At 51.5% G+C, this 15578-nt stretch overlaps 1 protein-coding gene across 8 annotated transcripts in view; it reads left to right on the forward strand.

Moving 5' to 3' along the window:
• Positions 1 to 15578, forward strand: part of TNIP1 (TNFAIP3 interacting protein 1) — a 52876-nt gene that overhangs the window by 3403 nt on the left and 33895 nt on the right. For 6 of the 8 annotated variants that reach the window (XM_049647980.1, XM_049647981.1, XM_049647983.1 and 3 more), the window contains exon 1: positions 2631 to 2778. The exons of the other annotated variants lie outside the window; for them this stretch is intronic. The gene's annotated coding sequence lies outside the window, so the exon portion shown is untranslated. Of the gene's footprint in view, positions 1 to 2630; positions 2779 to 15578 lie in introns of those variants that run through there. 8 annotated transcript variants of the gene reach the window in all.

Consider the following 15578-nt stretch of genomic DNA (forward strand, 5'->3'; position numbering starts at 1 on the left):
TAGGGTCCCATAGAGGATGTGGATGGTGACATGGAACTTGGGGAGGATGCATTCCTGGGTTTAACAGTGAAGTTCTGTCCAGTGCTGGCAATCCATGTTTAGATGCCACTATCATTTTTTTTTTTTTTTTTTTTACTTTAAAAAATGTTTATTTATTTATTTTGGGAGAAATAGAGAGAGGGAGAGAGAATGAGTGGGGGAGGGGCAGAGAGAGTGAGGGAGAGAGAGAATCCCAAGCAGACTCCTTGCTCAGCACAGAGCGGACTCAGGGCTCGATCTCATGACTGTGGGGTCATGACCTGAGCCAAAATCAAGTTGAGTCAGATGCTCAACCAACTGAGCCACCCAGGTGCCCCAATTTTGCTTTCTGTAAAATTGCCACTATCATTTCTTGAGTGCCTACTGGGTGCCAAGCTTTGGGGTTTACTTGCATTATCTCATTTATCTTGATGATCACCTTAGGGGTAAGGTACAATTATTTTCTCCATTTTTTTAGGGAGGGACTGAGGCTTAGGGAGGCCACCCAGGTAGCAAGTGGTTGAGTAGGGGTTAGAACCCAATTAGTTAAATTCATAGCCTATGGTCATAATGAATGTTGAGTTTGTGTAAGAAAAATCATGATACTGGGAAAACAACATGGTACAGTGGAAAGAGTACACATGACTGGAAATCAAGGTCATGGTTTCCAACCGTGAAGGCATCACTCAATGTATGTGGCCCTGAACAAGTCCTTTACCACACTGAGGTCTTGGTTTCCCTACCTATCAAATAGGGGATTGTGAACAATGGTCTCCATGGCTAATGTGGTGGGATGCTCTGAATTCAAACTAAGACTTAAAAGGAAGGATGGGTGTGCTCATGACCTTGAAGAGGTAAGTTTTCTCACATATTGTAAGTGTGAAAAACTATCCCAAGATTGGAAACCAGGCAAAAAAATGATCATATGACCTTTTTATGTAGTACCAGAGCACTGTCCAACAAGTCCACCTAGGGGTCATCAGACGCTTTAAGGCATGAAACTATTTGTCTAACTCTCTAAGGTCAGATATTTTACAAAAACAGTTGAAATGGTTTGGAAACAAAACGCAAATAGTTGGAGACTCTTCGTTTTTTAAAGTAAATTTCGGTGTTCATGAGAAGACAAGTTGAGAGAAGAAAGACAGCATTCCAGGAGGAGGCAAATTGGGAAGTGTAGACAAATAGCAAGAAGAAAACCAGTTTGGGGAAGCCTAATGGGTGGTGGTGATGCCTGAGAGCTGCTTATAAACCGTGGGATGGCGATTCTAATCCCCCTGTACCCCACCCCCCATTGGTGACACTCAGTGGTGCTTTGCTTGGCCTTTGCATTCCCTCCCCCCACCTCTTTAAAAATCAGAGTATCTGAGTACTTATCTTCATAATTAAAATGAACCAGAATATTGTTTTGAGAATTTGATAACACTTTCGAAGTAACTTAGAGCATCCCAGAATTTGGAAACGTCTTTGAGGTAACTGAATTTACAAAGCTACAAAGGAGGCTCCTTGGATTGGGTCTATATTTGGGTAGGCGTGTGTGTGTTTATGTGTATGTTCACACAGTCACAGTTGATTGACAGATCTCTCCTTCCCTAAAATGAGGGCCTGTATGAAATACCTCCCCAAATCCTTTCTGAGGATGAGGGCCTGTCAATGACCAAGTTTTCACCACTTCCGGAGAAAAGGGTCTTTTGCAATCGATTTTTCATAAAGCTATATTTACCCCATGAAAAGAGCTGTCCTTTATTCCAAGTTCAGGTCCTTCCACTTTTTGAAATTAAAACTCTCTTTTAAATAAAATGACGGGCTTAAAAAGAAACAACAACAAAAAAGAGTTCCCACCGTTAAACCAAGCCGCTTCTTAAGGGTCTGGGAAATCCCACAGCTCTTCAGGGGATCTGGCCCACTTATATGTAGGCACAGTGGGAGGCGGGCTCTGGATTTGCCCACTTGGGTTTGAATCTTGGTTCAGCCACTTACTATCATCTAACCTCTCTGTGCCTGTAAATTTATTTACGGTAAACAAGGGAATAAAACCCATCTCACTAGGGTGGCGTGCGAAGGAAATCAAGTAATTAATGCATGCAAAGTGCTTACAATGTCTGGAGCAGTAAGTATGCAAACAATCTTCTTTAGGGGTCCTCGAATTTGTGGGAACTCTATGAAGTTGTCCAGGAGCGCCCTGGACCCAACTCTGGGGCCCTGAGCTCCAGCTCTGGCTCAGCTCCAGATGCTTACGTGCCTTTTGGCAAGTCCCCTCTCCGCTCGGGTCGGTGTGCCCCTCCGCAGCAAGGAAGCAGTGGGGTGGTCTCTGCGGTTGTTCTCCGCTCTGAAATTCCGGCCTCATCCCAGGCTCCGGGGCTTCCGGCGCGGGGACTGCCGCGAGGGGCTGCCCAGGCTCGGGAGGTCACAGCCCGAGGGGCGGGCCTGCGGGAGTGGGCACCGGCGGCCGCTCGGCTGCTCTCCGCCCCGGACCTCCCAGGGCGGCCGCTGTTTACCTCGTTTCGTCCCACCCCCGCGGCCGCGGGCCCGCCCCGGCGGCGTAGCGCGATTGGGCGAGCGGCCTGTCGATCTCCGGGGACTTTCCCAGGGGTAGGGTGGCCCAGCCCCCGACACTTCCTCGTCCCCGGCGCGGTCCTCCGCCCCGGCCGGGAGCCCGAGGAGTTCTGAGGGCCAGATCCTGGCCGCGGCCCATAACCTGTCCCTGGACCCGGGGCTGGGCGCGGAGAGCGGGGCGCTGTGTCCCAAGACCCCCACCCTCAGGTAAGCCTGCCGGGCAGAGCGAGGGTGGGGCGGAAGGGAGTCCGGGACCCGGCCGTTCAGAGCCTCGGCAGTGACCCGGCACGGAGGAAGGGGGAGGTCAGGCCCGGCCCAGTGGCCTGGGCTCCTCGGCTTCTGGGCCCCGGCGCGTGAGGCCCGGGTGGCTGGGGTCGGGCCGTGGCGAATCCCTGCAGGGCTCGGAGGGCGGTGGGCGCGCCTGCGCACTGCGTGGGTGAGCGCTGTCTGGGAACAGCGTGCAGGCGAATGTGCGGGGCGTGCAGAGCCGCCGGTTAGGGGACAGTGGGCTGGCGTGGGTCTGTTTACAGTGTGCGAGACCAGCTTGGGAGCAGTGTGCACATGTAAGGAAGAGGAAAAGAAGTTATTGGGCGAAGTTATTGGGCGCTTTCCAAGTGCTGATTTAAACCTTTAACATGTTTTAAACTCATGTAATTGTCACATTTCCCCTTAAAATCAGTATTATTATTATCCCCATTTTACAGTTTAGGGAATCGAGGCACTTAGAGATTGGGGTCACACAGCTAGGGAGTTGCAAAGTAAGGAGTTGAACCCGGGCCTTTGGCTTCAGAGTCCCTGCTATTCAGTTTCTTTTGAACGAATTTTGCACACTGTTGGAAGCAACATTTGTGTGCATTTTGCAGGGTAGCCGTAGTGAGTTTCTGGGAGTGATTTTGGATGTGTTTCTACGCGTGGGAGAGTTTTCCACTGTAGGACATTTGTGTGTGTGTGTGTGTGTGTGTGTGTGTGTGTGTGTGGTGGTGTGTATGGAAGTGGTTGCATTATACATTCATTAATTGTGTGTATGGAAGTGGGTGGGAGTTTTGTGCGACTGAATGAGAGATTGTGTTTTGGTTGGGGGGCCGGATACAGAAGAATCAGCAACATCCATCCCTGCTTCCTTGCAGAATGACAGTACAGAGAAATCTGTGGATTCCCAGTGCATCATGTTGATTTCACAGTATCATTAAAATAGAATTTAATCAACATCTATTTTCCAAACAGCAGGGTGTGGTAGAGGGGAATTCAGCATCTTATGAGAAGTCAGGAAAAAGGATTCTTTTTTTTTTTTTTTTTTGTATTCCTGACAACGGATATTGCATTAAGAGGCTAGAACATTTATTAGTACAAGCTCACAGGAATCTCGTGATTAATCTCCTTATTTTACAGCAGAGAGAACTGAGACAGTGAAAATCCAATGACAGTAACGATGACAGTGTACATTTATGAACACTTACCGTGTGCTGGGCACAGTGCTTCACCTTCAGTATCTCATTTAATCTTTTCAACGGCTCTAACTGCTATTAGCTCTAGTGCCTACTAGTAGCCTCAGTTTTCAAATGAGGAATCGAGACCCCAAAAGGTTAAGATTTGGCCAAGACCAGTAAGCCTTGAACAGCATGGCCCTGTTCTCTTTCCACGGACCAAGGTGTCTGTCCTCTCTGTGTCCTGGGAAAATAGTGTAATCAGGAACTGGCACTTCATGGAAGCACTTGATCATGTCCCCCTGGAAGCTGCAGTTGTGAGTGTCCTGTATACTTCTGTGGCCCTGTTTTCCACCACCCCGGGGTGTCCTGTGGGTACCCGTGAGGCTCTCATGCTGAGGGGTGGTGCCTGCCCCTATGCCCACACCAGGTCTTTTGGGGCCCCAGGAAGTTAAGGGGTCTGACTTATACCCTTGACCCTAATGTTGCCTGTGAGTTGGGGTCCAGATGTCCTGGGCTGGATGGGGCCGACCTCATTTGAGCCCCTCACATTTGTAGGAGGCCGTCTGTCTGCCTCTGTCTCTGAGTACTGCTTGGTATTACTTCTGTTTGCACTGCAATTTAGCCCCTGCAGCCTGCTTGTCTTCCCTCCAACACACCAAGCTTGTTCTTGACTCGAGGTCTTTGTATGTGCTGTTCCTTCTGCCTGGAACACCTTTCCCCATTTCTTTACGTGGTTGGTTCTTCCTTATCTGCCAAGTCTCAGCTCAAATGTCACCTCTTTAAAGGGGCCTTCCCCGATCATTCTATGCAAAGTAGCCCCTTTTTTCACTTTCTGTCGTATTACTATTATGTTTTTATGCATTCATCATGCTCTGAAATAATCTTGTTTATTTGCGACTGAGAAAGTATATGTACAGAGCTTAGTGTCTAGAATATAATAATTTTTAGTGTTTACTTGTCTGTTGTCTTTCTCTTTTCCCGGGAGAGAAGGATGAGAGCAGGAACCACTTTAGTGCATGTGCATTCTTGGTACACGAGTGTCTGGGGTTCAATGGATGCGTAGAATAAAAGAAACTAGAATAATGGTGCATTTCACCCAGGCGGGGAGATGGGAACACACTTGTCCCCGAAGGGTAGTGGCAGCGTCAGTCGGAGAACCAGAACGTGCTCCCCAAGGGATTTTTTTTTCTCTCTCTCTGATAGCCAGCACGCTTTTCCTGACCACCCTTGTGCCCAGTGCTTGCAGAGGAACATGATGCTTGGGTACATAAGGAACTAGCTTGGCCGTCCGGGAACTGGCAGTGGAATGCAGAGAAATGTGCTCTGAGCATGTGCCCCCAAGTGCCCGGCATAAGTCTCACTGGAGTGCAGGGCAGTTTGGGGGCACCAGGTGGTCAGGAGGCTTCCGGAGGGAGGTGACTTCAAGGCCGGACTCTAGGAAGACGATGAGAGCAGAGTGGGGCCTGAGCCCCTCTGGAACTTGTAGACTGGGTAGAGGATTGGGGGTAAGGCTTTGCTGGGTTGGGGGAGCTGACCAGCTAGCCCAGGAAAAACCCTGAAGGTCTTGACTACCAGACGGAGAAGTGGTGGTTTCTCCCTTGTTGGCAGCCTTGGGAAGTGATTAGAGCAGCGGGGCTGGCAAACTGTAAGCACGCATGTGGAGCACCTGGGTGGCTTGTTAAACGCATACTGGTCCCTGTACCCCGAGGGGCCGAGGCAGCGGGTCGTGCCCATGCCTGGTGTGGCGCACGGTAGGAACCCCTGGTGGAGAGCGTGTGCTTCAGAGTTTGGCACACCTGAGAGGGTGCAGCCCCTGCCTCCTCATCTGTAAGGCTCTCTGAGGTCAGCGCTGTCTTCTCCCATGCTGCGAATTCATGGGACAGCGCAGGGCCGATGTGGGGTAAGTGATCAGTCAGTGCTAGCTGCTGACCTTGTTAGTGATGATCGTCATGAGGATGTTGGCAGGGATTTCAGTAGGACAATGATGGAGAGGGTCCGATACTCCATATTTGGGGATAACCGGCCTTAACCCCTCTGCCACTTGTGGACCATGCTGTGTCCTGTCTGGGTGGGTCGTCCTCTGCTCTGTGTCAGATGCCTTTCCATCCCTGTTTGGAATAGTGGACACTTACACGCACGCACAGCAGACATCTGGCCTGAAGTCCCTCAACAGCACCTCGCACCCCGGCAGGTGGTCCTTCAGCCTCAGCTTGACCCCATCCCCAGGGTCAGGGAGTGCACTACTGCCTGTAGGCAGCCTCTTCCCATGTTATGGATGGTTTGATTTTGTGGGCACCCCCTGCCCCAGGTGCAGGTTCCCCCGGTCTCACCTCCTTTTCCCTCGTTGCCCACCCGACCGCTTTGAGGGAGGGCAGGCATGGTTCCGTGTGGGAAGAGGGTGCCCAGCGAGCCCCAGAAAGCCTAGGTCTGCCTCCCCTCTGTGTCCCCACCATCCTGGGCAGCCTTGGGCAGGTCTTCTTCCTCTGCTGGCTTTGGTGTTACTGCAAAATGAAGGCAGTCCACTTGCTGGTGTCTTAGAATGTTTTCCTTCAGCCCTAAAAACTCTGTACCCCAGTGACCGGGCTGCCTGCCCTCTCTCTGGCTCTTCCCGCCGGGCCAGGCCTTTCTGGGTCCACCCTGCCCACGCCTCCTTGCTGTACCCCTGCCTGCCCGAAGTGCCTGCTTCTCTTTTCCGCGTCCCTCTTTGAAAGGAGGGTGTCTGGGACCCTCTGGAGAGTTCCCAAAAGGGAGGCTCAGGGAAGCAGGGAGCAGCTCCGTTGGTTCTGCGGAGCAGAGCTCCCCAACCTCCAGAGATAGACCTTGGCAGCCACGATGGCCAGTTAGTTGCAGGAAGTTTTTGATGTTTTTTCCCCATGACTGGCCCAGGACAGTCACTCTTCTGAAAGGAACAGATGACTGGCCTGAGGAACAGCTGGCTCTTTGTCCCCAGGCAGGGCTGAGCTCCTCTCTCCCCAGGGACCTCACCCTGAAGCTGTTCCCTGTGTTCTTGAACACCTACAGGGTGGACAAACCGGGTGGCCTGGCAGATGTGTGTGTGTGGGGGGGGGGGGGGGGGGGGTGCTGTAGGAGTTGTGTCACCAAGGAGTCATACTTAGAGGCCAGAGCTGGTATTTTTAGGGCGGGTGTGGGGGGTGTCCCATGAGTCAGGGGCCTTTGGTTTGGTCTCCACCCACACTGGAGAGTACTCGCTCCACTTTCCACCGACTGACAGGCCATCATCCTGTGCCTTCCTCGTGGCCAGCTTCATCAGTGGTCTGAGGAACGCTGGTCCCTCCGTCCCCACTTCTGCCTCTGCACGTGTTCCCCCATCCCCCAACCCCTGGGAAGAAGAACAGAGGTCTAAGCATGGCAACACTGACATTTAGAGAATATGAAGGGATCTTTCAGACATAGAAGGTGACGTGCACACACCAGGCACCCACCCATCCGGCTTAAGAGATCCAGATCCTGTACACCTGAAATTTCTCCTTGATCATCCCCTTTATGGAAGTAGCAAGTGTTCTGATTGAGGGTTTATTCTCTTATGTTTCTCTATAGTTTTATTATACACATATACGTCCTTAAACAATATGTAGTAATTTCATATGTTTAAAAATGCTATTCAAATGTTATCATACTGTCCGTATGCATTGTTTTGCCTGATATTGTGTTTTGCCTAATATTGCGTTTGTGAGATCCATTCATGTTTGTATCTCTGGCTGTAGTTCATTCATTTTCACGGCTGTATTGTATTCCCTGGTATGAACTTGCCCCAGTGTATTCATTTTCTTCTTCATTAGGTAGTTTCCAGCCTTTGCTTCTAGAACAAAATATCTTTGGCTCTTATCTGAGTGGTCTCACCCCTGTCCAGCTGTCCCCTTCCTAGTCACTGTGGCTTCTGCTGGGGTTGTACTTTAAGGTCTGCAAGGAGCTCTGTGGTTCCTAGTTGGTCCTCCCAGCATTTCCACGGGGAGGAACAAGGGTAGTATGTTCAGGGTCACCTGGCAAGGAACTGAGCCAGGGTTTGAGCCCTCCTTCCACCATATGTAGAGAAGGGAAATTCTTTTTTTTTTTTTTTTTTAGAGAGAGAGAGAGAGCACGCATGCAAGGGAGGGGCAGAGACAGAGAGAGACACAGAATCGGAAGCAGCCTCCAGGCTCTGAGCTGTCAGCACAGAGCCCAACACGGGGCTTGAACCTACAAGCCATGAGATCATAACCTGAGTCAAAGTCGGACATTTAAACTGACTGAGCCACCCAGACGTCCCCGAGAAGGGAAATTCCTACAGGTTGTCCCCTTCCCCCTTGGAGGGGTAGTTACAGAGTTGGAGAAAGCCTTCATTGGCTAACCAGCTTTGGGCATATTGGGGACTGGGAGACAGAAGGCCAGCCAAGTTCCTTTTGTCTAAGGGTGGACCTGGTGCCCTTTGTCCCCATGGCTGATAGTTGAGGCACTCCTTCTGGGCCAAGTGATGTCCCAGCCGCTGGGATGGAAGCTGGCTTCTAGGCGCGGAGTGTGTGTACCTGTGGATCACAGGAGCTGAGAGGAGGCACGCACGGGATGGAAGGAACATGGGCTGGGGTTGCTGGGGCTGCTCTCTCAACCCCTCTTAGGAAGCTTTCGGCAGCAAGGAGTACAGGGTGGGACCAGTGATAGATGATCAGGTGTGGGTTCTGCTTTGTCCTTTGGCAATCGTGTGGCCTTGAGCCAAGCTCTGCACCTGTCTGGACTCTGCTTCCTCTCCAGCAAAGCAGGTGTTCCTGCTGTGAGGACCCACAGGCGGTGGGCGGGGAGCTTTGTACTGTTCCCAGTTGAGGGTGGTTATCCAAAGTCTGTTGCTTCTCTTCCCGCCTTTGTCATCTCAAGGCCAGCCCTGGCCTTCCCAAAGCCAGATCCTTTCCAGTAGGTTCCAGGTTGAAACTCGCCTCTACAGTTGCCAATTCTCCATTCACTGACTTCCCTGACTAGAAAACTTGCTCCTGGAATTTTCTTGTGATCAAATCCCTATAACCTTGTCTGTCCATATGAAGCAGGTACATAATGAGCTCTCACCCCTGCCCACAGCCCTCCAGGCCTCATTTGGTGCCAGAAGAATGGGCCTTCCCTATTGTCGTGACCTTGTCAGAACTTAAAAATTTTTTTTGATGTTTGTATATTTTTGAGAGAGAGAGAGAGAGAGAGGGAGACAGGCCGAGGTGGTTGTGGGGGGGGGGGGGGGAGGTGGTATAGAAGATCCGAAGTTGTCTCTGTGCTGACAGCAGAGAGCCCGATATGAAGCTCAAACTTACGAACCGTGAGATCATGACCTGTGCCGAAGTTGGACGCTCAACTGACTGAGCCACCCAGGTGCCCCAAGACACTTAAATTTTTAAAACTTATTTTAAGATATCCCTTTAAAAAAGTTACAATGGCATTCTCATCAGAGGAAAATTCCCCAGAACTAAAGCAATACAAAAGGCATAAAGTAAAAAATGAAAGATATCTTCTTTCAGGGCACCTGGGTGGCTCAGTCAGTTAAGCTTCCGACTTCAGCTCAGGTCACAGCTTGTGAGTTCAAGCCCCGCATCAGGCTCTGTGCTGACAGCTCGTAGTCTGGAGCCTGCTTCGGATTCTGTGTCTCCCTCTCTCTCTGCCCCTCCCCTGCTGACGCTTTGTTTCTCTCTCCTTCAAAAATGAATAAACATTTTTAAAAAATTAAAAAAAAGAAAGATGTCTTCTTTCTCCTTCTTTTTCCCTTCCCCTATCCCCACTGTATTTTTATTTTTTTATGTATAGAGAGAGTGTGCACGTGCACATGGTGGGGGGGGGGGGTGGAGAAAGAGAAAGAGAGACAGAAAATCCTAAGCAGGCTCCACACTCAGCACAGAGCCCGACGTGGGGCTCAATCCCATGATCCTAGGATCATGACCTGAGTCGAAATCAAGAGTCAGACGCTCAACCTACTGAGCCACCCAGGTGCCCCCCGACTGTATTTTTAAAATAGAACAGGACTAGATTTCCCTTGAAAAGAGTTTCAGTTTTATAGGTAAAATAAAAGTTTCTTTTGTTTCTAGTCCCTATCCCAAGTCCCTCTCTAGAGCTGCTAGAGCAGCTTGGTGTGCATCTTTCCAAACCTTTTTCTATGTGATTTAAGATTTTACACACATGTATGTCCATAGACGTGTACATGTCTGTGTATCTACACGTACATGTACGTACATATATACACACATGCAGTTGTATGTGGGGTTTTTTTAAAGTGGTATCCTGGAGTGCCTGGCTGGCTCAGCCAGAAGAACATACAACTCTTGATCTCAGGTTCGTAAGTTGGAGCCCCACACTGGGTGTAGGAATTACTAAAAAAAATAAATAAACTTTAAAAAGAAATACAAAAATAGTATTGTATTATACTTTGCTTTTTATCCCTAACGATATTTTATGGACATGTTTTGATGTCATTGCACATCAGTCTGCCCCGTTCTTTTTGATGACTGCATAGTATTCCAGCGAGTGATTGCACCAGGGTTTATAAAACCAGTGCCTCCCTGGTGGACGTTTAGGACATTTCGCAGTTACAAAGCATGTGGCAGTGCACATTTTTGTTCAGCTCCTGTGGGCAGTGACGCAAAAATTTCTGGATTCTTAGAGGATTACTGATATAGTCAGTTACCTCTGGTCCTGTAGATGATTGAAACTTCAAGCATTACTTTTCTATGAGAACTTTGTTCTCAGCTGATCAGGTGTACAAGCAGGTGTTGACGTCATTGAGAAACAACATTCCACGCTGTGGGTGACCCAGCTACAAGAAAAACAAATGTACACAAGGCTGTATCAAGAGAAACACAATACCTAAAAAGGTGGAGGTGAAAGTTCTTCTGTTTGGTCAGGTAAACCACACCTGGAGTGTTGTGTCCAATTTCAGGACCAGCTACGGATAGGGTAGTGGTAGAGGGTTGAGGGAGGTAGATGGGGGAGGGGTCTAGAAGCCAGTCCCTCAAGGAACAGCACAGGGAACGGGGTCTAATCAGCTTCAAGAGAATGCTGTAGGTTCCAAATCTCTGCAGGGCTGAACTGGAGAAGAGGGGCATCTTGTTCCTTATTCTAGAGGACCCCAGAGGGTAAAGTGAGGGCTGGTAGAAGTCGAACTGGGAGTAGTCTAACCACAGCCAGTGTTGGTTACCCAGGGGAGGGTCCTTAGGGAGGAAGTTGGGTCCCTAAGATGGTCATCTGGAGTCCCTTGGCTCCCCTGGGGACTGGATAAGTACAGGACTGAATTTCCCCTGAGCTTCCTTCCAGCCTGAGATTCTAAGCCCTGGTGACTGCAGGTGATCAAGGGCAGACTGGGGCCTGGTTGTATACAAAATTAGAGATGCATGGAGGCAGGTGCTGGGAACTGGGGAGCATGTTCCAGATAGCCAGACGGCAGGACTGGTTTCCTCCCACTGTGCCTCAGCCCCTTGTCTCTCAGGCGGTACGGGCCAGTGGAAAGGGCACCCAGTGTTGGAGTCTGACAGATTGAGCCTGGATTATTTGTTCTGCCACTCACCAGCTATGTGTTTTTAGGCAAGTGACTTAACCTCTCTGAGTTGGCTTCCTTACCTGAAAAATAGAGATAACACTATCTAGCTGAGAAGATTGGTTTCCTTGCTGGAAAACAGGGACAGTTTTCATCTCTATGGTGAGGAGAAAATGAAGCAGTGTGCATAATGATACAGCCCCGTGCCTGGCATATGGTAGCACTTAACTGCCAGGTCCTCTCCCAGCTTGCGTCAGATGCTCCTTCTCCTCCTTTTGCAGTGGTGCCAGCCAGATGATGGTTCTGGTCCACGGTCTTGTCCCCAGGCTCATGATGGGGAGCCTGCATCTTGGAGGCTGAGTGGAGCCAGTGGGGCTCCCTCTGTGGGGGAGGCAGCACAGGGGACGGGAAGAAGAAGGACACAGAGGAGATGTGTGCTGTGTTTGAGGGACACAGTCCTCAAGCTGGACTGGAGCCTGGGTGCATGCTAGGGAGGCAGGGAGGACCCAGCGAAGGGCTGCAGACATCATTTGGGGCTCTCTGACTGCTCTTGGGGGCGGCAGAGGCACTCTGATAGCACTTGTGGGAAGACTCTTGGTTCAGGGGAATCCACTTGGGAATTAGGAGGGATTGGAGCTGAGGAGAGCAGCCTTCTCAAGGTCAGACAGTTACAGAAAGGGGCAATGATAAATTGTAAGTTCTGGAATATCAGAACTAGAAGGGGCCTTAAAGATTGTCTAGTCAATCCCTTATGTTATTGCTAGTGTTGCAGATACAGGCCCCTCTTTTTAGGAAACTGAAGCCCAGCGAGGGGAAGATGTTTGCTCTGGTGGACGTTGCCTCGATCCCATGACTTCTGGGCCCAGTTCCTTGTTTTTACATGCAGCCTCTTGATTACCGAATTGTTGCAAAGAGTGCATTAAGTCCTCACTGACAAGGATGCCAGGGCGTGCTCCCAAGTACACGCCCTCTAAAGTAGGTGCTGTGTCCTTGCTGATGGTCATCAAGAGGGCACAGCTTGCTCTTTGATGGATGGCCCTGGGTCCATAGTTTCCCTGATGGTGAAATGGGTGGGGAGGGCTGGAGATCATCATAAAGTACGAACACAAAGAGATGTTTGCTTTACTTTGCAAGGTGCTTTCATGACTTCCTCTCATCCCGGGCGGTGGGGGTGTGGTGGGGGGGAGGGTTGGAGGATATTTCCATTTACAGTTGAGGAAAGGGAGGCTTAGATGCTTCGCAGTCTTTGGTGAGTGTGGTACCTTCGGCTTTTCAGAGCTGCGTCTCCATTACCTGTGGTTGTACCAGTGTCGTGCTCAACGATTTTTTTTGCAGTTACCAGAAATTCAGTGGTGTCACGACCTAGCTTACCGAGCCGGCAGAGGAACGTAAAAACTCCGTTAAAAGGGGGGGTATATGGGAGTGGGGGAGACTTGGCCCTAAATCAGTGGGCTGGAGTTATGGGGCTGCCCCAACCTTTTACTAAGAACCCACTGCGTGCCAGGCACTTAACTAGGTGCTATACACACATCATAATTACTTTGGAAATTTTATTATAAAATGAATGTTTCTTGTTGAGTAAATCAAGTAACCAGGAAGTATGAAGTAGAAAGTGAGAACTCCCTTCCAACTGTACATATATGTTTGCGATTAATTTCTTTAGTCTGACAGCAGGTGGGTTCTCTTGTTATTCCTGTTGTGCAACAGAGGCAGCTGAGGCTCAGAAGGGGCACACAGCCTGCAGGGGTAAACAGAGCTGGGACTCGGGAGGGGTCAGCACAGGTGACGCCCCCTGGTGCCGCACCTGAGGGGGGCTCCTGCTCCGGGTCCCGTGCTTGCACTCCAGCACCCCTTTCAGTGTTACACGCTGTGTGCCTCACCTGCATCACCCATGCCCTGTATTGGGACCCTTTCTTCCTGACTCCACGGCTGTGCTACCTCCGGTGTGTTGGGCCCCCTCTCTTTCCTTGCCTTGCTGCTGGCTCCCGGGGCTTGGGTCTTGGTTGATCCTTAGGCCCGCCCTACGACATCACCTGGTTTCTCTCTAGTCCAGGCTCCTCCCTGTGCACACAAGGACCCGGCGTGCAGAGAGTGGGCAGGCTTGCCTATGGCTGTGAAAGTGGGCAGCAGAGTAGATGCTAGCACCTTCTGACTTTCTGTCCTGTGCCTTCCTTCCTAGAGACCCCTTCCCTTCGGCCCTCTGTTGCCCCTTCCCACTGGCATCCCTGGCAGCCCCTGCCTCCGCCTGGGGATGTGGCCGTTGGCTACCTGGGACCTCCTGACTCCAGGTACCAGAGATCCACTCAGGCTTTTCCCTCGGGGGCAGGGAGAACTTCACTTCCCGCAGTGTGCAGCCAGTGCCCAGCAGCCTTAGCTTGAGCTTATTAAAGTTCCCCAGGGGCCTCAGTTTCCTCATCTGGCAAATAGACATCAGCCCTGTCATCTTCCCATGGCTGTTGTGACAATCAGATGGAAAAACAAAGCGTGGGGCACTGCTAGGTGTTCTGCACACGTTACAGGTTATGCAAGCTCGTGTCATTTGGAGGGCCTGGGAGCCCCCTCCTGGAACCAGCCCACGGCTCATCACAAGACAGTCTCAGATGGGCCAGAACACTTGGGTGCAGGAGCTGGAATGCAAGTTCAATTCCAAGTCCAACCTCTTTCAGTTCTTTTCTTCTCAGATGGAGGCTGTGATTTGAGCCCACACTTCTGCCTCCCCCCTCCTCCCCACCACACCCACTTGCCTCTTCTTCTGTCACCTCGTCACACCATGTCCTCCTCTTTGGGGCTGCTTCAGGTTCAACGGCATCTTTTCCATCCTCACACTCTGTGGTTGCCGCCTGGCCTCCCATCTATCTGGGCCCCTTTCTGCCCCAGATGGGACCTTCTGGTACCCCCAGCGGGTACTCCCAGGCTATTGGGGCCGGCTGTGGGAGCCCAGGGCACCCCTCAGCTGAGCTCTTGCTTAGGACAGAGGTCTGAGCGGTTGCCACTTCGTTCCCGGCTGTTTCTGTGTTCAGAAGGCGGGGGTCGGTGTCGCACTGCTGGTGTGGCACTTGCTCTTCTGTAGCTGCTGGCACCAGGCCCGGATGGACGTGGATTCTACCAGGTCCTATAAGAACATGGGGCGGGGTCTCTGCTTTGCAGTGGGATCTTAGCTCGGGAGGAGAAACGGAGGGCGAGGGCAGCGGGCAGACTTGAGATCGAGAGCAAGGACCTTCTGGTTCCAGCTCCATCTTGCTGAGTGACCTTGGTCTTCACGTTCTGGGCCCTGACTCGCTGTCCTCATACTGTGAGGGAGAGTCAGGTGAGCCGATGTCCAGGAAGCTTCAGCGCTGGCCTCGGTGCTGCCCCTCGCAGGGGCTGGGGCCCATCCCCCCTTGCCCCTCCACACACACTGTGCCGTCTGTGACCAGGGAAGACTAGGTGGCTGCCTATGGGAGACAGGAGAAGGGTGCAGCCCCTCCCTCAGAGGACCCCTGGGTCATGCCAGTCGCCTTGGAGATTCCCTTCCAGCTCCGTCATCCTGGGAATGATTCCCCTCTTCAGGAAAGGTTACAGAAACCACAGTGACAGGAAGAGAGTTCCCATCTACCCGGCAGTCACCCTGGAACTGCCGCTGACCATCTGGGCGTGAGGTCAGCAGGATGTGGAAATTCCCCATTTCTCTTACTGCGTTTCTTCCCTCCAGAAGTCCAGGCCCTCCCCTGGGTGGCTCCCCTCACCTCCAGAGAGGGTTTTCTCACATCGGGCTGTTGTGTGTGGGCTCCGTTGGCCTCCTGCCCCGCAGCCTGTTCGCTCGCCCTGCCCCCGGGCGCTGCCTGCGAGGCTGGAGTCGGGAGAATAGCCTGCTTGCCCCTTCCTTGGCTTCCCTGAACCCCCTTCTGTGTCGGCTCCCCAACACTGAGTGTCATGCAGTTTGGAGGACACGGAGATGAGGTTTCAGTTCCTGTATCCCATATCCTGCTCTGTCACTTGGCCTGACATCCGGGCATCCCTAAAGGAGCATGGTTGTGCCGGCCCTGGTCTCAGAAGTATGTGGCCATCTCGGGGTGCCTGGGTGGTTCAGTCAGTTAAGCATCCGA

This window comes from Panthera uncia, assembly GCF_023721935.1.
Source record: "Panthera uncia isolate 11264 chromosome A1 unlocalized genomic scaffold, Puncia_PCG_1.0 HiC_scaffold_17, whole genome shotgun sequence".
Classification (NCBI taxonomy): Eukaryota; Metazoa; Chordata; class Mammalia; order Carnivora; family Felidae; genus Panthera; species Panthera uncia.